The following is a 12,219-nucleotide window of genomic DNA, read 5'->3' as shown; positions in this document are numbered from 1 at the left end:
GATCCGGGGCGTTACAGGTACCTTTTTACATATATTGAAATTCTTACCTCAAAACCTGTTAAGAGGCTGCTGCAGGCTTCGGTCAGCCCGCTCTTGGCAAGCTAAACCTTCTGAATCACCGCACTCATAACAGTGCGGTGTTCTTCTTCAATGGAGGCGCCATTGAGCGCCTCTAGCAAATTATTCGGCCTCCGGTTGGAAGGAGGCAGCCGGCGTCATGGTCTTGCCCTTCTTACGAAGGGGTCGCCCGCCGGACTCCGGAGCCACTGTGGGTTCCGGGGCCGAGTCCGGCGCAAAGTCCGGGAGGTTGTCCTGCGACACCTCCGGGGCCTCCCCCTCCTGGTGGGTCCTCTCCTGGGATCCCGCCTCGACGTCATCATGGTGGTTGGAGGCAGTCGGAAGAGAATCCATATCCGACGCACCTAAGGACCCGCTCGACGAAGCGGGAAGATCATCCTTGGGCGGACTGCAGGGTTGTATGCGGCATTAGAAAGACATTATGTGGCGAAAAGAAAAAATCTTGAAGTTATTCGGGAGTCCGGATACTTACGATCTCGCCAGGGGCTTGGCCCTTGGAGGCCAGTCCTCGTAGTCGTCACTGGCGTTGGCGGAGCAGTCCGGGGAAAGAGCTTTTCCCTTCTTGGACCCTTCGGCCTCCCTTGTTGGGGAGGCCTTCCTTTTCTTCCCTCCCCCCGCTGGGGGAGAGGCTTTCTTCTTCTCATCCTCGCCTTGGTGGGAGGAGTCGGCCTCGGATTCATCATCCGATAGCACCTGAAAACGGGAACTCTTCCGAGTCCCCGTGGCCTTCTTCTTGGCCTTCTTCTCCGGCACCACGTGGGGTGCCGGCGCCAGCAGCCCCGTTAGGCGGGCGTCCGCTGGGTCCTCTGGCAATGGGGCCGGACAAATAGTCCGTTCGGCCTTCGCCAGCCAGTGATGTCAAAGGTAAAGGGAGTTTAGATCTGTTGGGGAACGTAGTAATTTCAAAAAAATTCCTACGCACACGCAAGATCATGGTGATGGTATAGCAACGAGAGGGGAGAGTATTGTCCACGTATCCTCGTAGACCGTAAGCGGAAGCATTATGACAACGCGGTTGATGTAGTTGTACGTCTTCACGATTCGACCGATCCAAGCACCGAACATACGGCACCTCCATGTTCAGCACACGTTCAGCTCGATGACGTTCCCCTGGCTCCAATTTAGCAAAGCGTCGGGGATGAGTTCCATCAGCACGACGGCGTGGTGACGATGATGGTGTTCTACCGGCGCAGGGCTTCGCCTAAACTCCGCGACGATATGACCGAGGTGTAATATGGTGGAGGGGGGCACCGCACACGGCTAAGGAACAATCCGTAGATCAACTTGTGTGTCCTAGGGTGCCCCCCGCCCTCGTATATAAAGGAGCAAGAGGAGAGGCCGGCCGGCCCTTGTGGGCGCGCCAAGGAGGAGGAGTCCTACTCCTAGTAGGAGTAGGACTCCCCCTTTCCTACTCCTACTAGGAGGGGGAAAGGAAGGGGAAGAGGGGGAAGGAAAGAGGGGGGCGCCGCCCCCCCTCCTAGTCCAATTCGGGCCAGAGGGAGAGGGGGCGCGCGGCCCACCCTGGCCGCCCCTCTCTCTTTCCACTAAGGCCCATGTGGCCCATTAACTCTCTTGGGGGGTGGGGGTTCCGGTAACCCTCCGGTACTCCGGTTTTCTCCGAAATCACCCGGAACACTTCCGGTGTCCGAATATAGTCGTCCAATATATCAATCTTTATGTCTCGACCATTTCGAGACTCCTCGTCATGTCCGTGATCACATCCGGGACTCCAAACAAACTTCGGTACATCAAAACTTATAAACTCATAATAAAACTGTCATCGTAACATTAAGCGTGCGGACCCTACGGGTTCGAGAACTATGTAGACATGACCTAGAACTATTCTCGGTCAATAACCAATAGTGGAACCTGGATGTTCATATTGGTTCCTACATATTCTACGAAGATCTTTATTGGTCAAACCGCATAACAACATACGTTGTTCCCTTTGTCATCGGTATGTTACTTGCCCGAGATTCGATCGTCGGTATCCAATACCTAGTTCAATCTCATTACCGACAAGTCTCTTTACTCATTCCGTAATACATCATTTCATAACTAACTCATTAGTTACAATGCTTGCAAGGCTTAAGTGATGAGTATTACCGAGAGGGCCCAGAGATACCTCTCCGACAATCAGAGTGACAAAACCTAATCTTGAATTATGCCAACTCAACATGTACCTTTGGAGACACCTGTAGAGCACCTTTATAATCACCCTGTTACGTTGTGACGTTTGGTAGCACACAAAGTGTTCCTCCGGTAAACGGGAGTTGCACAATCTCATAGTTGTAGGAACTTTGTATAAGTCATGAAGAAAGCAACAGCAACATACTAAACGATCAAGTGCTAAGCTAACGGAATGGGTCAAGTCAATCACAACATTCTCCTAATGATGTGATCCCATTAATGAAATGACAACACATGTCTATGGTTAGGAAACATAACCATGTTTGATCAATGAGCTAGTCAAGTAGAAGCAAACTAGTGACACTATGTTTGTCTATGTATTCACACATGTATCATGTTTCCGGTTAATACAATTCTAGCATGAATAATAAACATTTATCATGATATGAGGAAATAAATAATAACTTTATTATTCCCTCTAGGGCATATTTCCTTCAGTCTCCCACTTGCACTAGAGTCAATAATCTAGATTACATAGTAATGATTCTAACACCCATGGAGTCTTGGTGCTGATCATGTTTTGCTCGTGAGAGAGGCTTAGTCAACGGGTCTGCAACATTCAGATCCGTATGTATTTTGCAAATCTCTATGTCTCCCACTTGGACTTGGTCCCGAATGGAATTGAAGCGTCTCTTGATGTGCTTGGTCCTCTTGTGAAATCTGGATTCCTTTGCCAAGGCAATTGCACCAATATTTTCACAGAAGATCTTCATTGGTCCCGATGCACTAGGTATAACACCTAGATCGGTAATGAACTCCTTCATCCAGAGTCCTTCATTTGCTGCTTCCGAAGCAGCTATGTACTCCGCTTCACATGTAGATCCCGCCACGACGCTTTGTTTAGAACTGCACCAACTTACAGCTCCACCGTTTAACAAAAATACGTATCCGGTTTCCGATTTACAATCGTCCGGATCAGTGTCAAAGATTGCATCGACGTAACCATTTACGACTAGCTCTTTGTCACCTCCATATACGAGAAACATATCCTTAGTCCTTTTCAGGTATTTCAGGATGTTCTTGACCGCTGTCCAGTGAGCACTCCTGGATTACTTTGGTACCTCCCTGCCAAACTAATAGCAAGGCACACATCAGGTCTGGTACACAGCATTGCATACATGATAGAGCCTATGGCTGAAGCATAGGGAATTCCTTTCATTTTCTCTCTATCTTCTGCAGTGGTCGGGCATTGAGTCTGACTCAACTTTATACCTTGTAATACAGGCAAGAACCCTTTCTTCGCCTGATCCATATTGAACCTTTTCAACACTTTATCAAGGTATGTGCATTGTGAAAGTCCAATCAAGCGTCTTGATCTATCTCTATAGATCTTAATGCCCAATATGTAAGTAGCTTCACCGAGGTCTTTCATTGAAAAACTTTTATTGAAGTATCCTTTTATGCTATTCAGAAATTCTATATCATTTCCAATCAACAATATGTCATCCACATATAATATTAGAAATGCTACAGAGCTCCCACTCACTTTCTTGTAAATACAGGCTTCTCCAAAAGTCTGTATAAAACCATATGATTTGATCACACTATCAAAGCGTTTATTCCAACTCCGAGAGGCTTGCACCAGACCATAGATTGATCGCTGGAGCTTGCACACTTTGTTAGCTCCCTTAGGATCGACAAAACCTTCCGGTTGCATCATATACAACTGTTCTTCCAGAAATCCATTCAGAAATGTAGTTTTGACATCCATCTGCCAAATTTCATAATCATAAAATGCGGCAATCGCTAACATGATTCGGACAGACTTAAGCATCGCTACGGGTGAGAAAGTCTCATCGTAGTCAACCCCTTGAACTTGTCGAAAACCTTTCGCAACAAGTCGAGCTTTATAGACAGTTACATTGCCGATCATCGGGCAAGTCAACCAAAGTCCATACTTTGTTTTCATACATGGATCCCATCTCAGATTTCATGGCTTCTAGCCATTTTGCGGAATCTGGGCTCATCATTGCTTCCTCATAGTTCGTAGGTTCATCATGGTCAAGTAACATGACTTCCAGAATAGGATTACCGTACCACTCTGGTGCAGATTTTATTCTGGTAGACCTACGAGGTTCAGTAGAAACTTGATCTGAAGTTTCATGATCAATATCATTATCTTCCTCACTAATTGGTGTAGATGTCACGGGAACTGATTTCTGTGATGAACTACTTTCCAATGAGGGAGCAGACATAATTATCTCATCAAGTTCCACTTTCCTCCCACTCACTTCTTTCGAGAGAAACTCTTTTTCTAGAAAGGATCCATTCTTAGCAACGAATGTCTTGCCTTCGGATCTGTGATAGAAGGTGTACCCAACAGTCTCTTTTGGGTATCCTATGAAGACACATTTCTCCGATTTGGGTTCGAGCTTATCTGGTTGAAGTTTCTTCACATAAGCATCGCAGCCCCAAACTTTAAGAAATGACAACTTTGGTTTCTTGCCAAACCATAGTTCATAAGGCGTCGTCTCGACGGATTTTGATGGTGCCCTATTCAATGTGAATGCAGCCGTCTCTAAAGCATAACCCCAAAATGATAGCGGTAAATCAGTAAGAGACATCATAGATCGCACCATATCTAGTAAAGTACGATTACGACGTTCGGACACACCATTACGTTGTGGTGTTCCGGGTGGCGTGTGTTGTGAAACTATTCCGCATTGTTTCAAATGTAAACCAAACTCGTAACTCAAATATTCTCCTCCACGATCAGATCGTAGAAACTTAATTTTCTTGTTACGATGATTTTCCACATCACTCTGAAATTCTTTGAACTTTTCAAATGTTTCATTAAGTAGATATACCCATATCTGCTCAAATCATCTGTGAAGGTGAGAAAATAACGATATCCGCCACGAGCTTCAATATTCATCGGTCCACATACATCTGTATGTATGATTTCCAAGAAATCTGTTGCTCTCTCCATAGTACCGGAGAACGGTGTTTTAGTCATCTTGCCCATGAGGCACGGTTCGCGAGTACCAAGTGATTCATAATCAAGTGATTCCAAAAGTCCATCAGTATGGAGTTTCTTCATGCGCTTTACACCGATATGACCTAAACGGCAGTGCCACAAATAAGTTGCACTATCATTATCAACTCTGCATCTTTTGGCTTCGACATTATGAATATGTGTATCACTACTATCGAGATTCAATAAAAATAGACCACTCTTCAAAGGTGCATGACCATAAAAGATATTACTCATATAAATAGAACAACCATTATTCTCTGATTTAAATGAATAACCATCTCGCATCAAACAAGATCCAGATATAATGTTCATGCTCAACGCTGGCACCAAATAACAATTATTCAGGTCTAAGACTAATCCCGAAGGTAGATGTAGAGGTAGCGTGCCGACCGCGATCACATCGACTTTGGAACCATTTCCCACGCGCATCGTCACCTCGTCCTTGGCCAGTGCTCGCTTATTTCATAGTCCCTGTTTCGAGTTGCAAATATTAGCAACAGAACCAGTATCAAATACCCAGGTGCTACTATGAGCTCTAGTTAGGTACACATCAATAACATGTATATCACATATACCTTTGTTCACTTTGCCATCCTTCTTATCCGCCAAATACTTGGGGCAGTTCCGCTTCCAGTGACCAGTTTGCTTGCAGTAGAAGCACTCAGTTTCAGGCTTAGGTCCAGACTTGGGTTTCTTCTCTTGAGCAGCAACTTGCTTGCTGTTCTTCTTGAAGTTCCCCCTCTTCTTCCCTTTGCCCTTTTTCTTGAAACTAGTGGTCTTGTTGACCATCAACACTTGATGCTCCTTCCTTATTTCTACCTCCGCAGCCTTTAGCATTGCGAAGAGCTCGGGAATTGTCTTGTTCATCCCTTGCATATTATAGTTCATCACGAAGCTCTTGTAGCTTGGTGGCAGTGATTGGAGAATTCTGTCAATGACGCTATCATCCGGAAGATTAACTCCCAGTTGAATCAACTGATTATTATACCCAGACATTTTGAGTATATGCTCACTAACAGAACTATTCTCCTCCATCTTGCAGCTGTAGAACTTATTGGAGACTTCATATCTCTCAATCCGGGCATTTTCTTGAAATATTAACTTCAACTCCTGGAACATCTCATATGCTCCATGACGTTCAAAACGTCGTTGAAGACCCGGTTCTAAGCCGTAAAGCATGGCACACTGAACTATAGAGTAGTCATCAGCTTTGCTCTGCCAGACGTTCACAACATCTAGCGTTGCTCCTGCGGCAGGCCTGGCACCCAGCGGTGCTTCCAGGACGTAATTCTTCTGTGCAGCAATGAGGATAATCCTCAAGTTACGGACCCAATCCGTGTAATTGCTACCATCATCTTTCAACTTTGCTTCCTCTAGGAACGCATTAAAATTTAATGGAACAACAGCACGAGCCATCTATCTACAACAAACATAGACAAGCAAAATACTATCTGGTACTAAGTTCATGATAAATTTAAGTTCAATTAATCATATTACTTAAGAACTCCCACTTAGATAGATATCTCTCTAGTCATCAAGTGATTACGTGATCCAAATCAACTAAACCATAACCGATCATCGCGTGAGATGGAGTAGTTTTCAATGGTGAACATCACTATGTTGATCATATCTACTATATGATTCACGCTCGACCTTTCGGTCTCTATGTTTCGAGGCCATATCTGCATATGCTAGGCTTGTCAAGTATAACCTGAATATTCTGCGTGTGCAAAACTAGCTCGCACCCGTTGTAGATGGACGTAGAGCTTATCACACCCGATCATCACGTGGTGTCTGGGCACGACGAACTTTGGCAACGGTACATATTCAGGGAGAACACTTCTTGATAAAAAAATTTAGTGAGAGATCATCTTAAAATGCTACCGTCAATCAAAGCAAGATAAGATGCATAAAGGATAAACATCACATGCAATCAATATAAGTGATATGATATGGCCATCATCATCTTGTGCTTGTGATCTGCATCTCCGAAGCACCCTCGTGATCACCATCGTCACCGGCGCGACACCTTGATCTCCATCGTAGCATCATTGTCGTTTATGCCATCTATTTCCTTCTACGACTATCGCTACCGCTTAGTGATAAAGTAAAGCAATTACAGGGCGTTTGCATTTCATACAATAAAGCGACAACCATATGGCTCCTGCCAGTTGCCGATAACTTCGGTTACAAAACATGATCATCTCATACAATAAATATAGCATCACGTCTTGACCATATCACATCACAACATGCCCTGCAAAAACAAGTTAGACGTCCTCTACTTTGTTGTTGCAAGTTTTACGTGGCTGCTACGGGCTTAGCAAGAACCGTTCTTACCTACGCATCAAAACCACAACGATAGTTCGTCAAGTTAGTGTTGTTTTAACCTTCGCAAGGACCGGGCGTAGCCACATCGGTTCAACTAAAGTTGGAGAAACTGACACCCGCCAGCCACCTGTGTGCAAAGCACGTCGGTAGAACCAGTCTCGCGTAAGCGTACGCGTAATGTCGGTCCGGGCCGCTTCATCCAACAATACCGCCGAACCAAAGTATGAAATGCTGGTAAGCAGTATGACTTGTATCGCCCACAACTCATTTGTGTTCTACTCGTGCATATAACATCAACGCATAAAACCTGGCTCTGATACCACTGTTGGGGAACGTAGTAATTTCAAAAAATTTCCTACGCACACGCAAGATCATGGTGATGGTATAGCAACAAGAGGGGATAGTATTGTCCACGTACCCTCGTAGACCGTAAGCGGAAGTGTTATGACAACGCGGTTGATGTAGTCATACGTCTTCACGATTTGACCGATCCAAGCACCGAACGTAAGTCACCTTCGTGTTCGGCACACGTTCAGCTCGATGACGTTCCCCTGGCTCCAATCCAGCAAAGCATCGGGGATGAGTTCCGTCAGCACAACGGCGTGGTGACGATGATGATGTTCTACCGGCGCAGGGCTTTGCCTAAACTCCGCGACGATAGGACCGAGGTGGAATATGGTGGAGGGGGGCACCGCACACAGCTAAGGAATGATTCGTAGATCAACTTGTGTGTCCTAGGGTGCCCCCCCGCCCCCGTATATAAAGGAGCAAGGGGGGAGGCCGGCCGGCCCTTGTGGGCGCGCCAAGGAGGAGGAGTCCTCCTCCTAGTAGGAGTAGGACTCCCCCTTTCCTACTCCTACTAGGAGGGGGAAAGGAAGGGGGAGAGGGGGAAGGAAAGAGGGGGGCGCCGCCCCCCTCCTAGTCCAATTCAGACCAAAGGGAGAGGGGTCATGCGGCCCACCCTGGCCGCCCCTCTCCCTTTCCACTAAGGCCCATGTGGCCCATTAACTCTCCCGGGGGGGGTTCCGGTAACCCTCCGGCACTCCGGTTTTCTCCGAAATCACCCGGAACACTTCCGGTGTCCGAATATAGTCGTCCAATATATCAATCTTTATGTCTCAACCATTTCGAGACTCCTCGTCATGTCCGTGATCACATCCGGGACTCCGAACAAACTTCGGTACATCAAAATTATAAACTCATAATAAAACTGTCATCGTAACGTTAAGCGTGTGGACCCTACGGGTTTGAGAACTATGTAGACATGACCTAGAACTATTCTCGGTCAATTACCAATAGTGGAACCTGGATGTTCATATTGGTTCCTACATATTCTACGAAGATCTTTATTGGTCAAACCGCATAACAACATACGTTGTTCCCTTTGTCATCGGTATGTTACTTGCCCGAGATTCGATTGTCGGTATCCAATACCTAGTTCAATCTCGTTACCGGCAAGTCTCTTTACTCGTTCCGTAATACATCATTTCATAACTAACTCATTAGTTACAATGCTTGCAAGGCTTAAGTGATGAGTATTACCGAGAGGGCCCAGAGATACCTCTCCGACAATCGGAGTGACAAAACCTAATCTCGAATTATGCCAACTCAACATGTACCTTTGGAGACACCTGTAGAGCACCTTTATAATCACCCAGTTACGTTGTGACGTTTGGTAGCACACAAAGTGTTCCTCTGGTAAATGGGAGTTGCACAATCTCATAGTTGTAGGAACTTTGTATAAGTCATGAAGAAAGCAATAGCAACATACTAAACGATCAAGTGCTAAGCTAACGGAATGGGTCAAGTCAATCACAACATTCTCCTAATGATGTGATCCCATTAATGAAATGACAACACATGTCTATGGTTAGGAAACATAACCATCTTTGATCAATGAGCTAGTCAAGTAGAAGCAAACTAGTGACACTATGTTTGTCTATGTATTCACACATGTATCATGTTTCCGGTTAATACAATTCTAGCATGAATAATAAACATTTATCATGATATGAGGAAATAAATAATAACTTTATTATTACCTCTAGGGCATATTTCCTTCAATATCCCGCATAGAGTCAAACTATGGAAAACAAATGGCAAAATCACTTACCTCGTCAGCTGGACGCTGCGAGCGAAATCCGCGATCTTCGGTAGCGAATGCGGGAGCCTCGGTGCCCTTGAACAGCACCTTCCAGACATCTTCGTACGTAGTGTCGAAGAGCCCGCTCAGGGTCTGGTGCTGCGCCGGATCGAACTCCCACATGTTGAAGCCCCGTCGTTGGCACGGGAGAATCCGGCGGATGAGCATGACCTGGACTACGTTGACAAGCTTGAGCTTCTTGTCCACCAGCTTCTGGATACAGGCTTGGAGTCTGGTCAGCTCCTCCGAATCCCCCTAGATCCGGCCACTCTCTTTCGAGGAAGTGAGCCATGTGGGGATGCCGGATCTGAATTCGGGGGGCCGCTGCCCAATCAGGGTCACGCGGCTCGGTGATGTAGAACCACCCTAATTGCCACCCCTTAATGGTTTGCACGAAAGTGTCCTCCAGCCACATAACGTGGGACAACCTGCCCACCATGGCGCCTCCACACTCCTCTTGGCTGCCCTTCACAACCTTCGGCTTGACACTGAAGGTCTTGAGCCACAAGCCGAAGTGGGGATGGATGCAGAGGAAGGCCTCGCACACGATGATAAACGCCGAGATGTTGAGGATAAAATTCGGGGCCAGATCATGGAAATTTAGGCCGTAGTAGAACATGAGCCCCCGGACAAAGGGATGAAGTGGGAAGCCCAGTCCGCGGAGGAAATGGGGAAGAAATACTACCCTCTCATGGGGCCTGGGGTGGGGATGAGCTCTCCCTCGTCGGGGAGCCGGTGCGCAATGTCGCTGGACAAATATCCAGCATCGCGCAGCTTCTGGATCTGCCCCTCCGTGACGGAGGAGGCCATCCACTTGCCTCCCGCTCCGGACATAGTTGGAGAAGGTTGAGGTGAGAAGTGCGGACTTGGGCGCTGGAGCTCGAATGCGCGGAGATGGATAAGCCAAGGAGGAAGAAGGCACACGTAAAAGCGTTGGATCTTTATCCCCTTATATGGGCGGACAAAAACATGTGTCCCCATCGACCTGGTAAAACTCGCTTATCTCCCAGGCGTCACAATCAATGGCGCGGTTGGGTTACCCATGTCCGTATTGATGGGAATCCCGGAATAAGGGGAACACGATCTCTGCTTCGACAAGACGTGCCAAGGAAACCGCTTCGCTAAACGCGCTGAGGTGCAACAATAAAAACAATTTGAGTAAAGGCTTGGTAGTGGTGCGACGTCACGCCACAAAACACGTTAGCAGATCGAACTTGTGTAATATTATTCTCTCTACGGTGGTACGTGGAATTTATTTTTGCAGAGCCGGACACTATCCTGGTGTTCACAATCTTCTATAAATTATTCGGAGGAAGAACCCGCCTTGCAATGCCGAAGACAACATGCGCGCCGGACTCGTCGTCATTGAAGCCTGGTTCAGGGGCTACTGAGGGAGTTCCGGACTAGGGGGTGTCCGGATAGCCGAACTATCATAATCGGCCGGACTCCAAGACTATGAAGATACAAGATTGAAGACTTCGTCCCGTGTCCGGATGGGACTTTCCTTGGCGTGGAAGGCAAGCTTGGCGATACGGATATGTAGATCTCCTACCATTGTAACCGACTCTGTGTAACCCTAGCCCTCTCCGGTGTCTATATAAACCGGATGGCTTTAGTCCATAGGACGAACAACAATCATACCATAGGCTAGCTTCTAGGGTTTAGCCTCCTTGATCTCATGGTAGATCCACTCTTGTAACACACATCATCAATATTAATCAAGCAGGATGTAGGGTTTTACCTCCATCAAGAGGGCCCGAACCTGGGTAAAACATCGTGTCCCTCGTCTCCTGTTACCATCTGCCTAGACGCACAGTTCGGGACCCCCTACCCGAGATCCGCCAGTTCTGACACCGACAGGCGTGTTCTTGGAGCCTGTTCACACGCCGTCGGTTCAAGAAGATCCTTTCACTGAAGAAGCCCCGCAGCCAAAAAGCACCATAGATCCGACTGAAGTCGAGATCCCAGCTGTGGTCGACTTGATCATGGAAGTTCTGGTCATCACTCCCGATTGGACAGTGCCCTATATCGCTTATATTCTGAGGAAAGAGCTCCCCGAGAATGAAGAAGAGGCTCGGGAGATCGTCCGCTGATCCAAAGCCTTCACCATCATGAGGGGACAGTTATACAGAGAAAGTGCGACTGGAGTCAGCCAGAAATGCATAACACCAGAAGAAGGCCGAATGATTCTCAACGACATCCACTCGGGAACCTGTGGCCATCATGCGTCTTCTCGGACCATCATGGCTAAAGCATACCGAGCTGGTTTCTATTGGCCTAGAGCAAATGAGATAGCGAAAGAGATAGTCGACAAGTGTGAAGGATGTCAATTTTACTCCAATATGTCACACAAACCCGCCTCAGCCTTGAAGACCATTCCACTCGTCCGGCCTTTTGCTATGTGGGGACTGGATATGGTTGGACCTTTGAGGACAGGCAGAAACGGTTACACCCATGTGTTGGTAGCAGTCAACAAGTTCACTAAGTGGATCGAGGCTAA

The sequence above is a fragment of the Triticum aestivum genome, chromosome 5B (assembly GCF_018294505.1).
Source record: "Triticum aestivum cultivar Chinese Spring chromosome 5B, IWGSC CS RefSeq v2.1, whole genome shotgun sequence".
NCBI lineage: Eukaryota > Viridiplantae > Streptophyta > Magnoliopsida > Poales > Poaceae > Triticum > Triticum aestivum.
This window is presented reverse-complemented; position numbering follows the sequence as displayed.